General features: G+C 46.7%; 1 long non-coding RNA gene across 1 annotated transcript; it reads left to right on the top strand.

Annotated features, from left to right (window-relative positions):
• Nucleotides 1-322: 322 nt before the first annotated feature.
• LOC140118967 (uncharacterized) lies at nucleotides 323-10699 on the top strand. The gene is made up of 3 exons (XR_011853293.1): nucleotides 323-461; nucleotides 8420-8614; nucleotides 10645-10699. It is a non-coding gene; the product is annotated as an uncharacterized lncRNA (long non-coding RNA).
• The last annotated feature ends 474 nt before the right edge of the window (nucleotides 10700-11173 follow it).

The following is an 11173-nucleotide window of genomic DNA, read 5'->3' as shown; positions in this document are numbered from 1 at the left end:
AGATCTTAGACCATACCTAACACTTCCATGCTGAAGAATTTCAGAAATGCACTATGATGACGTCAATGTGCGCGACAGCAGGGAAGTTCTCCAGTCAAGAGACTACATAAGCTGGGAACTCTGATGTTATGATTTTTCTGTTTCTTTCCTATTTTTCTATATAGACTTGTGAAACCAAATAAAGCTTGCGTAGTGTTAATTTTTACCCAGGGTGATAGCATTTGCAAGTCTTGCATCAGCAATTGTCTGAGTCATTTTCTTGCGACCGTGCACAAATCATTTAGAACTGATTTGAAAGACAGCCAACACACACTAAAAGAGGATATCTTAAATCCTACCCTAACAGTTGGAGGCACTGCTGAGAACCCCATGAGCAGGGCCAGGACGCCCCCTCATTCCTGTACCATCTGCAGCCTCGGGGTCACCGCTTCCAGACTGGGACTGATCAACCCACGATCACGGTAAGTTTCAGATTACATATGTTAACCTGTTACTTGCCTGTGATACGAGGGGTGGTGATACCTGTGGCTGTAGACAGCCAGGATTGGAGCGTAAATATGTATAGCCAACTGGTGTCCTGCGCGGGGTCAGAATTGTTAGACATCTCTGTGTGAGATTGAAACAAGTGCCTTGGCTGCTGTGTGTAAGCGCTTTGCTGAGCCAGAACTGAAAGGTAGGGGGAGGACGTTTGAAGGTCAGATAAGATACTGAAGAAAAAGATATATTGTTCACCGCATCAACGTCCTTGCCCGCTCTCTATTAGCGCACATCAAGCGCCGAGAGTGAAGTTAGATTACACAGTACCTTTCTTGATGGAAAAAGGTGTGTTCGTATTCCACGCTCTCACTCAGCTTTCCTCCGGTCTTGCTGGACGAAAACTCCGGATCGTTGTTTGTTACCGGTGCTTGGGTAAAATCCTCCGACCAGGAACTGCTGCCACCGTGTGGTGTGTTCCACAAATTTTGCGGTCACTCCGGTTCACTCGTCAAAAGGAAGAGAAGATAACACGCAATAGTGCAGACAACTTTTTGGGTAATTAAGTTGAAACATTTATTCAATATACTCACAAACAAAAGTTAAAATAAGGCCTTTAGTAATTTAAAAATGCACGTTCGGTTTTCCTCGCCCGACTCCCGAGTTTCGCCTACACGGCTTCTTCCGGGGCTTACCTACGTGCATGCATTGTTAGCTCTTTATAGTAATTACTCTCCCAGAATACATCAGTGAGATTTACTTGGATGAAACATCCAAGTGGAGGGGGAACATACATATTAAAAATGTATTAAAAGCATATCAAACTATATAAGAAAGTGTTAATACTAAAAAATTATTTTTCATCTTATCAGTAACTTCCTTCTTATATGGATTCCGTAATGAATGTTGATATATATAATAGCAAAGCATTATTCCATTCTAACATAGATATATATGTATAACATTAAACATAAAATACGAGGTAGATTATGTATTAATACTAATGTGCAAAAATTAAAGTGCTCTGTGTTTAGTGTTCAGTAGTGATTATAAACCTCATACTCAGTTGCATATATATATTGGAAGAACCATAAGGAAACTGTAGGTTAGGGTTGGAGAACATTTTAGGAACATCAAAAATGGTAAATTAGATCATTCTTTGTTTGCCCATTATGTGAAATTTCATCAAAACAATCCCAAGGGTACTAAGTTCTTTACCCTTGAACAGGTATCCCCACATTGGAGAGGAGATGATTTAGAAAAGAAAATGAGCCAACGAGAATCCTTTTGGATTTATCAATTAAAAACCCTGATCTCGATGGGACTCAATGCAGACTTTGAGATTAAATGTTTCCTCTAGTATCCCCCTACAACTGAGTATGAGGTTTATAATCACTACTGAACACTAAACACAGAGCACTTTAATTTTTGCACATTAGTATTAATACATAATCTACCTCGTATTTTATGTTTAATGTTATACATATATATCTATGTTAGAATGGAATAATACTTTGCTATTATATATATCAACATTCATTACGGAATCCATATAAGAAGGAAGTTACTGATAAGATGAAAAATAATTTTTTAGTATTAACACTTTCTTATATAGTTTGATATGCTTTTAATACATTTTTAATATGTATGTTCCCCCTCCACTTGGATGTTTCATCCAAGTAAATCTCACTGATGTATTCTGGGAGAGTAATTACTATAAAGAGCTAACAATGCATGCACGTCGGAAAGCCCCGGAAGAAGCCGTGTAGGCGAAACTTGGAGTCGGGCGAGGAAAACCGAACGTGCATTTTTAAATTACTAAAGGCCTTATTTTAACTTTTGTTTGTGAGTATATTGAATAAATGTTTCAACTTAATTACCCAAAAAGTTGTCGAGGGAACTGGAGTGACCGCGAAATTTGTGGAACACACCACACGGTGGCAGCAGTTCCTGGTCGGAGGATTTTACCCACGCTCCGGTAACAAACAACGATCCGGAGTTTTCGTCCAGCAAGACCGGAGGAAAGCTAAGTGAGAGCGTGGAATACGAACACACCTTTTTCCATCAAGAAAGGTACTGTGTAATCTAACTTCACTCTCGGCGCTTGATGTGCGCTAATAGAGAGAGGGCAAGGACGTTGATGCGGTGAACAATATATCTTTTTCTTCGGTTGAACTTTTAGGTGTTTTGGACTTTCTCACCTGTGTTCCCCTGCGCCGCCCCCCCCCACCCCTTATCGAATGTTTTTTCTTTTACATAATAGGTTAAGGTTTGAGCTTTTGTGAAATTTTTGTTATTTGTGCAGATAAGATACTGAGAGGAATGGAGAGAGAGAGACCGCAGGGAAAAGCAGGCACGGGACAAGTGTCTGGGACTTTGAAAAAGGAGACATGGGACAAGTGTCTGGGATTCTGAAATAAGCAGAGAGTCGGAATGAGTGTCTGGGATTCTGATACAGGTGGCCAGGATAGTGGATAATAGGCCGGGTGTCAGGGGCTTTGACGGACGGACTAGGACAGAGTGACAGGAATCCTTCAGAGTGCCCATTGAAGAAAGAGATAGGTGATAGGGACATTTCAAAGTTTTTGATGTGGAGAGAATTTGAGAAAAAGAGATTTTATTATATTTTCTCGAGAGGGAAAGATGGCATCTGGGATGCAGACTCCACCCCTGTATCTGGTGGTTAGAGAAGATGACACGCCCTACTATGCTTCAGCGGCGGCCATCTTAGAACAGTTTATTTTTCAGTGGGGGCCATCTTAGGACAGTTTATATTCCTTTCAAATACCTGAAAATTAATTGCCTATGACTCTACTCTGTTGACAGCCATAAAGGCTGGTTGAGGAAAATAGTTGTAGAAAACACCTGGGTTTTTGTTGTAGTTTAGCAGCTGAGCACCTTTGGAGGGTCTTGACACGTGTCTGGAATAAACACCGGCAACAGGTGATAGGATAATTCTTGGAGTGTGAAGTTGTTAATTATGGTCCAGTTAAGACCTATTTGATCCCGATGATTGTAGAAAAATTACTATAAAAAATTGTTGCAATGTCTTTGGTACCTGCTTTCTGGAGTTTATAGCGTTAACGAGGGAGATCGTGGGGGTAGCTGTGCAGCTGGGCTTTGTCTGGAATGCTGTGTCTGTTTTAGAACAGAACAGACAGTGACCTTGCAAGTGTAAGTGTTTATAAAAAGTGGGGGCGACAGAGCTGACAGCCTAAAAGACTTGAAGGAATTTGCTTGTGATACAAGAATACAGTATGATGTGATGTTCCCCTGTTTACCCCACGAACAGACTAAGCAAGTACAAGCCCCCCAACTGTATGACAGAGCTTATGACTGACTTTTGTTACTTTTTGACTAAAAAACAACGTAAGTGTACCTGACTTCTGTTTGAGATGCTGCAGTCTGGCCAGAAGTTTATAGATCCCATATGTCTAGATGGGATAAAGCGGAGACATAAACGGTCATGGAAGAGTTCCACGGGAACTGTTTACAGCTTTTGGACACATAGGGGATGACCTAACAGTGTAGTGTACATCTAGTGCACTTTCCAGCTGTTTTGTAACGGATTGTTACCAAAGGTGTTAACGGGCTAGAGATATCTCTGCCAGACTTGTGTACAGAGGGACTGATAAGATTGACAGAAAGCCAGGAAGAACAGAGACTGGTTTAATAGACCACTACCAAAGTAAGACTGAAAGAAGTTCCGATCCCGGACGAGCCCAGTTCAAGGGGGCGTTCTTCAACTTGCGGGGAGGAGACATAACTAAAGGGACTGAAGTGAGTCGCCACATTCACGGAGATGCCCCAGAAAGGACAGGACTAGGGGACTGGTAACGGACGAGGACGTCAGCAGACACACCCTCCCCAAGACACAGTTAGCTCCTATCATTGTAGAACTGAAGTTTGAGTCCTCCCCTGCTAGCCCAGTGAAGATTTAACTCTTTCCCAGTCAAGAAAAAGACCCAGAAAGAACAGCCGGATACATGTACTATGGTCCATGACCTCCACGCTGCCTATGAGTGTACTGAAGCCCAGTGGTTCCTAACCCACAAATGTCACTGGCAGCAGTCCCCGAGAGTGACATATTATTCACTGATTTGGCAAATGTTTTCCTCTCTTTGCCCCTACAGTACCTATTTGCCTACCTGGTGCAGATTCCCACAAGGGGGGGGGGGGGGTAAAACTCACCCAGCCAGTACTCCAAGGCCCTACAGGGAGTTATTTGGCAGACTAGCCCCCTACTGGATGATGTTCTCTTGTTTCTGTACCTCTATTTTTCAGGTTTGCCAGGATGCATCTGTTGACCTTGTGTGTGTTCTGTTCCAGAAGGGTTGCAAATTTTCCGAACACAAACTCCAGTGTTGTCAGGGCAAGGTGCTCTTCCTAGGTAACTGCTTCTCAGCCACAGGCCGACACCTGACAGAAGAAAGAAAGCTGGCAGTCCAGAATATGCCCCTGCCCTGAGGCCCTACGCCTCTTAGGACTGCATTGCCTCTTCCCCATTTGCTCTTAGTCAGGAGGCAATTGATGCATTCCACAGCCTTAAGCTGGCAAATCCTGTCTGCCCCGGCCCTAGGCACATCCCACTGAACCGGACTTTTTATTTTATTTTGCACTGAGTATCTAGGCCACGCCACAGGTTTCTTAGTCCAGGAACGTGGTGGCCTCCCCAGTGGCCCACTATTAAGCCCGGTTAGACTCGGTCATGAGGGGAGCCCCTTATGTGTCAGTAGCTGCAGCCAGCAATCTGCTCAGCAAGGCCAGTGAGTCAATCCCAGATCCTAAATCACTCAGTTACTGTGTAAACCCCACATGACTTGCACAGTGTCCTCACCTAAGTATAGCCCAAGCATCTGAGCAATGGCCAGATAGCTCAGATTTCAGTTTGCACTCCTAGTACACACTGAAAAGGTGCACAGCTCTGAATCCTGACATTCTGTCTCCAGTCTTACAGGATTCAGAGGGGGGGGGGGGGAGGTGCTTAAGCTTAACTAGATGTTGAGTGTTTAAGCCAGATGTTGAGTTTTTTCTTGTAGATGGATCCAGGTCTGCAGGAGAAGACAGACGGTTCTACACTGGATATACAGTGGTCAGTGGCGCACATGAGGTAGTACAAGCAGAACCACTCCCTCCACACAGGTCAGCGCAGGAGATGGAGTTGACAGCACTCAGGAAAGGTAAAAGGGCAAACATCTATACTCAAGGTCAGGGTCGGACTGGCCCAGCGGAGTACCGGAGAAACCTCCGGTGGGCTCCGAGTCCCGACACTAAAACAAAGTCTGTGACAAAGCGCTGGAGGACACTGTTTCCGCCAGCACCAGGTCGCAGTGTACTGCCGACATGTGCTGCCGGGGGGAAGAGGGCCCTGTATTGGATGCTGTGGGGGGAGGGGGGCACTGGATTGGATGTTGTGGGGGGAGCGGGGACCTGTATTGGATGCTGTGGGGAAGAGGGGGCCCTGTATTGGATGCTGTGGTGGGAGGGAGGCCCTGTAATGGATGTTGTGGGGGGAGGGGGCTCTGTAATGGATGCTATGGGGACTAGGGGGACCCTGTAATGGATGCTATGGGGGGATGGGGGCCCTGTAATGGATGCTATGAGGTGGAGAGGCCCTGTAATGGATGCTATGGGGGGGGGGCTGTAATGGATGCTATGGGGGGAGGGGGGGGCTGTAATGGATGCTTCAGGGGGAGAGGGGCCCTGTAATGGTTGCTATGGGGGAGGGGGGCCCTAGAATGGATGCTGTGGGGGGCCCTGTAATGGATGCTATGGGGGGAGAGGGCCCTGTAATGGATGCTATGGGGGGAGGGGGGCAGTGGAATGGATGCTGTAGGGGAGGGGGCCCTAGAATGGATGCTGAGGGGGGCCCTGTAATGGATGCAGTGGGGGGAGGGGGATGGGGGGCCCTGTAATGGATGCTATGGGGTACCTGTAATGGATGCTGTGGGGGAAGGGAGGAGGGGGATGAGGGGTCCCTGTAATGGATGCTGAGGAGGGTATGGGGGCCCTGTAATGGATGCTGTGGGGAGGAGGGGTGGATGGGGGACCTGTAATGGATTCTGTGGGGGCAGGGGGGTGGGGGGGCCCTGTAATGGATTCTGTGGGGGGAGGTGGCCTTGTAATGGATGCTGTGGAGGGGAGGCGGAATGAGGAAGAGGAGGGGATGTAATGGATGCTGTGGGGTAGAGGGGGGATGAGGAAGAGAGGGCCCTGTAATGGATGCTGTGGGGGGAGGTGGCCTTGTAATGGATGCTGTGGAGGGGAGGCGGAATGGGGAAGAGGTGGCCCTGTAATAGATGCTGTGGGGGTCTTTGGAATTGATGCTGTGGGGAGAGGGGGGCCCTGTAATGGTTTCTATGAGGGGCTCTGTGACTATATTTGTTACTAAGGGGATTCTTTGGCTATCTTGGCTACATTGGGGGCACTGTTAAAGTTTTATCATCTGTGGGAAAACTGTAGTGGCTACATTGGGGGCACTGTTATTATATTGGCTACTGTTGTGGACCTTATGTCTATAATGGTTATTTTGGAGACACGGTTACTATGGTGGCTACAGAGGGGCCAGCATTAATGATATGGCTACTGTATGCATACTCTTACTACAATGACTACTGTGATGGCACCATTATGATACTGACTACAGTGGGTATTTATATGGGTATTGCTATGGCTATATTTTCACTGCTATATTTCATTGCCCCAACATGTTTTCGGTTCTGTAGTATTCTTTCTATTTACATGAAAGGTGGGCCCCACAAAAGATTTTCTCTGGTGGGCCCAAGGTACTTCAATCCGACACTGCTCAAGGTGTAGTCTTAAGGGACCCCCTTTAAGAATGGCACGAAGATTAAAGAGCTCATGGATGCTCTCTTACTTCCACAAGAGGTGGGGATAGTAAAAGTAAAAGCACACAAGATTTGGTAACTCCACAAGCCAAGGGCAAGTATGTGGCTGATAGGGTGGCGAAGGCAGCTGCATAGATGGAACCCAGAGACTGTCCTGAAGTTCTGAGTTGGAAAGTTTGATCCACAAGTGTTCCAGTCCCTGGTGGCCCGAGTGTCATCAGAAGAGAAGGAAGTGTGGAGGAAAGCTAGAGCCCAGATGCCGATGGGACCTGGATGCTGGGAGAGAGGGTGTGCCTGCCCGTAGCCCTGCACCCGACAGTAAGTCAAGTAGCTCACGGACACACACAAATATCCAAAATGGCCATGCTAGTGCTCACAAACCGCAAGTGGTTTTCCCCGGGCATTACTACCCCTGTCACTAGAATAGTGAAACCCTGTATAGTCTGTATGCGCCACAACCTGGGTAAGGTGGTAAAGACCCCACAGAAGGTGACACCCAAGCCGCTGTATCCCTTCCAGAGACTGCAGATGGATTTTATCCAGCTACCAAAAAGTGGGACATAGGAATACGTGCTTGTGTGCATTGATCTCTTTCCAGGGTGGCCAGAAGCTTTTCCCATGAACAAGGCTACTGCCAGAGTTGCAGCCAAGAAGTTGGTGAGTGAGATTTTTCTGCAGGTTTGGACTTCCAGAGACCATAGAGTCCGGTCATAGAACCCACTTCACTGGACAGGTAAAGACCTGAAACCTTGTCCCTCCTGGGTGTAAAACAGGCCATACACACCCCTTACCTTTCCCAAGCTAATGGTGGGATAGAAAGACTAAATGGCACTCTTAAGTTAGAGATCCAGAAGGCCATGGAAGCAACAGGGAAACCATGGCCCAAGTGCCCTCCTGCTGCCCTCTATTTAGTTAGGACCACCCTCAACAGAAAGATGGGATTATCCCCTTTGAAGTACTTTTTGGCTGTGCACCCAGACTAGGCCTCTACTTTCCACAGACCCTATAGCTGATGGCAGGAAACCAGGTGGAATATGCCATACAGTTGAGCCAGGCCTTGGAAAAGGTCCGCAAAACTGTTTCTGATTCCTTTTCAGATCCAAACAGAGACCTCAGGATGCATAACCTGAAGCCTGGAGACTACGTGGTGGTAAAGAGACACACCAGAGAGAGAGTCTCTGCTGACCAGTGCCACGTCTGTGAAGCTAGAGGGAAGCCAGCATGCTTCCACGCTTTCTATTGCAAACTTGCAACCATGACTGTACCTATAGAGCTGACCAGGATGCCCCCAGGTAGGAGACTTTACCTATGGTTGGTGCAGATTTACTTACCCGGTCCGTTCGCGATCCAGCGGCGCGTTCTCTGTGGTGGATTCGGGTCCAGCCGGGATTCATTAAGGTAGTTCCTCCGACGTCCACCAGGTGGAGCTGCTGCGCTGAAGAGCATCGGAACGCACTCAAATACACCGGCCTATCCTGGATGAAGGTAAGTACAAGCTCCGCGACACTTTTGGTTTTTTAAATGCTGCGGTTTTTCCGAATCCGTCAGGTTTTCGTTCGGCCACGCCCCCCGATTTCCGTCGCATGCATGCCAGCACCGATGCGCCAAAATCCGATTGTGTGCAATACAGGGAAAATCGGCGCAAATCGGAAATATTCGGGTAACACGCCGGGAAAACGCGAATCGGGCCCTTAGTAAATGACCCCATTGACCTTCTTTAACGTTGATAGCACAGGTAACCCTGTATTAGCAGTGCCTGATGTGTACTGGATTTGTAGGGATAGGAGAGCCAGGTCAAGCCGGCCTAGATGTTCGGAAGGTGAGTGTACTGTGATAAAATCTGTGCAGTCCTTCCTCGTGATCCCCAGGGATAAGTTTGATCAGACACATAAAGAAAAGGTAGAGAATCCCAAGGGATTCTGGAGGTCAAAGAGAGAAGCACCTACACTCACCGGCCACTTTATTAGGTTCACCATGCTAGTAATGGGTTGGACCCCCTTTTGCCTTCAGAACTGCCTCAATTCTTCGTGGCATAGATTCAACAAGTTGCTGGAAGCACTCCTCAGAGATTTTGGTCCATATTGTCATGATGGCATCACACAGTTGCCGCAGATTTGTCGGCTGCACATCCATGATGCGAATCTCCCGTTCCACCACATCCCAAAGATGCTCTATTGGATTGAGATCTGGTGGCTGTGGAGGCCATTTGAGTACAGTGAACTCATTGTCATGTTCAAGAAACCAGTCTGAGATGATTCCAGCTTTATGACATGGCGCATTATCCTGCTAAAAGTAGCCATCAGATGTTGGGTACATTGTGGTCATAAAGGGATGGACATGGTCAGCAACAATACTCAGGTAGGCTGTGGCATTGCAACGATGCTCAATTGGTACCAAGGGGCCCAAAGAGTGCCAAGAAAATATTCCCCACACCATGACACCACCACCACCAGCCTCAACCGTTGATACAAGGCAGGATGGATCCATGCTTTCATGTTGTTGACACCAAATTCTGACCCTACCATCCGAATGTCGCAGCAGAAATCGAGACTCATCAGACCAGGCAACGTTTTTCCAATCTTCTACTGTCCAATTTCGATGAGCTTGTGCAAATTGTAGCCTCAGTTTCCTGTTCTTAGCTGAAAGGAGTGGCACCCGGTGTGGTCTTCTGCTGCTGTAGCCCATCTGCCTCAAAGTTCGACGTACTGTGCGTTCAGAGATGCTCTTCTGCCTACCTTGGTTGTAACGGGTGGCGATTTGAGTCACTGTTGCCTTTCTATCAGCTCGAACCAGACTGCCCATTCTCCTCTGACCTCTGGCATCAACAAGGCATTTCCGCCCACAGAACTGCCGCTCACTGGATGTTTTTTCTTTTTCGGACCATTCTCTGTAAACCCTAGAGATGGTTGTGCGTGAAAATCCCAGTAGATCAGCAGTTTCTGAAATACTCAGACCAGCCCTTCTGGCACCAACAACCATGCCACGTTCAAAGGCACTCAAATCACCTTTCTTCCCCATACTGATGCTCGGTTTGAACTGCAGGAGATTGTCTTGACCATGTCTACATGCCTAAATGCACTGAGTTGCCCCCATGTGATTGGCTGATTAGAAATTAAGTGTTAACGAGCAGTTGGACAGGTGTACCTAATAAAGTGGCCGGTGAGTGTATATAACAACATTTATATAGATACAGTAGGAGTACCAAAGGGGGTCCCAGATGAGTTCAAGGCCCACAATCAGATATGGGCAGGTCTAGAGTCCATTATTCCCCAGATAACTATGAGCAAAAATGTTGATTGGGTTAACTGTTTTTATTCAACAGAGATTCGTGAATTATATCGGAGATGCTTTCCAGACCCGCATGGCTTTGGACATGAGGTAGAGTAGAGATTTGATTCCCATATGTGAAAGTCCACTAAATGGGGACACACTCAACAGGGGTATGCTGTCATCCAACTGGTGAACAGGAGAGCGATGCACATATGGGCAGATCTGTAGGTCATTCTAGACTAAGAGTAGCTGAGAGAAATTCCAGGATTTAGGGGGGACTGTTAAGGTAAACCTATCTTAGACCATACCTAACACTTCCATGCTGAAGAATTTCAGAAATGCACTATGATGATGTCAATGTGCGACAGCAGGGAAGTTCTCCAATCAAGAGACTACATAAGCTGGGAACTCTGATGTTACGATTTGTATTCTCCTCCCTTTTCTGTTTCTTTCCTATTTTTCTATATAGACTTGTGAAACCAAATAAAGCTTGCGCAGTGCTGTTTTTTACCCAGGGTGATAATATTTGCAAGTTTTGCATGAGTCATTTTCTTGCGACCGTGCACAAATGCATTTAGAAC

This window comes from Engystomops pustulosus, chromosome 2 (assembly GCF_040894005.1).
Source record: "Engystomops pustulosus chromosome 2, aEngPut4.maternal, whole genome shotgun sequence".
In the NCBI taxonomy this organism is placed as follows: Eukaryota; Metazoa; Chordata; class Amphibia; order Anura; family Leptodactylidae; genus Engystomops; species Engystomops pustulosus.
This window is presented reverse-complemented; position numbering and strand designations above follow the sequence as displayed.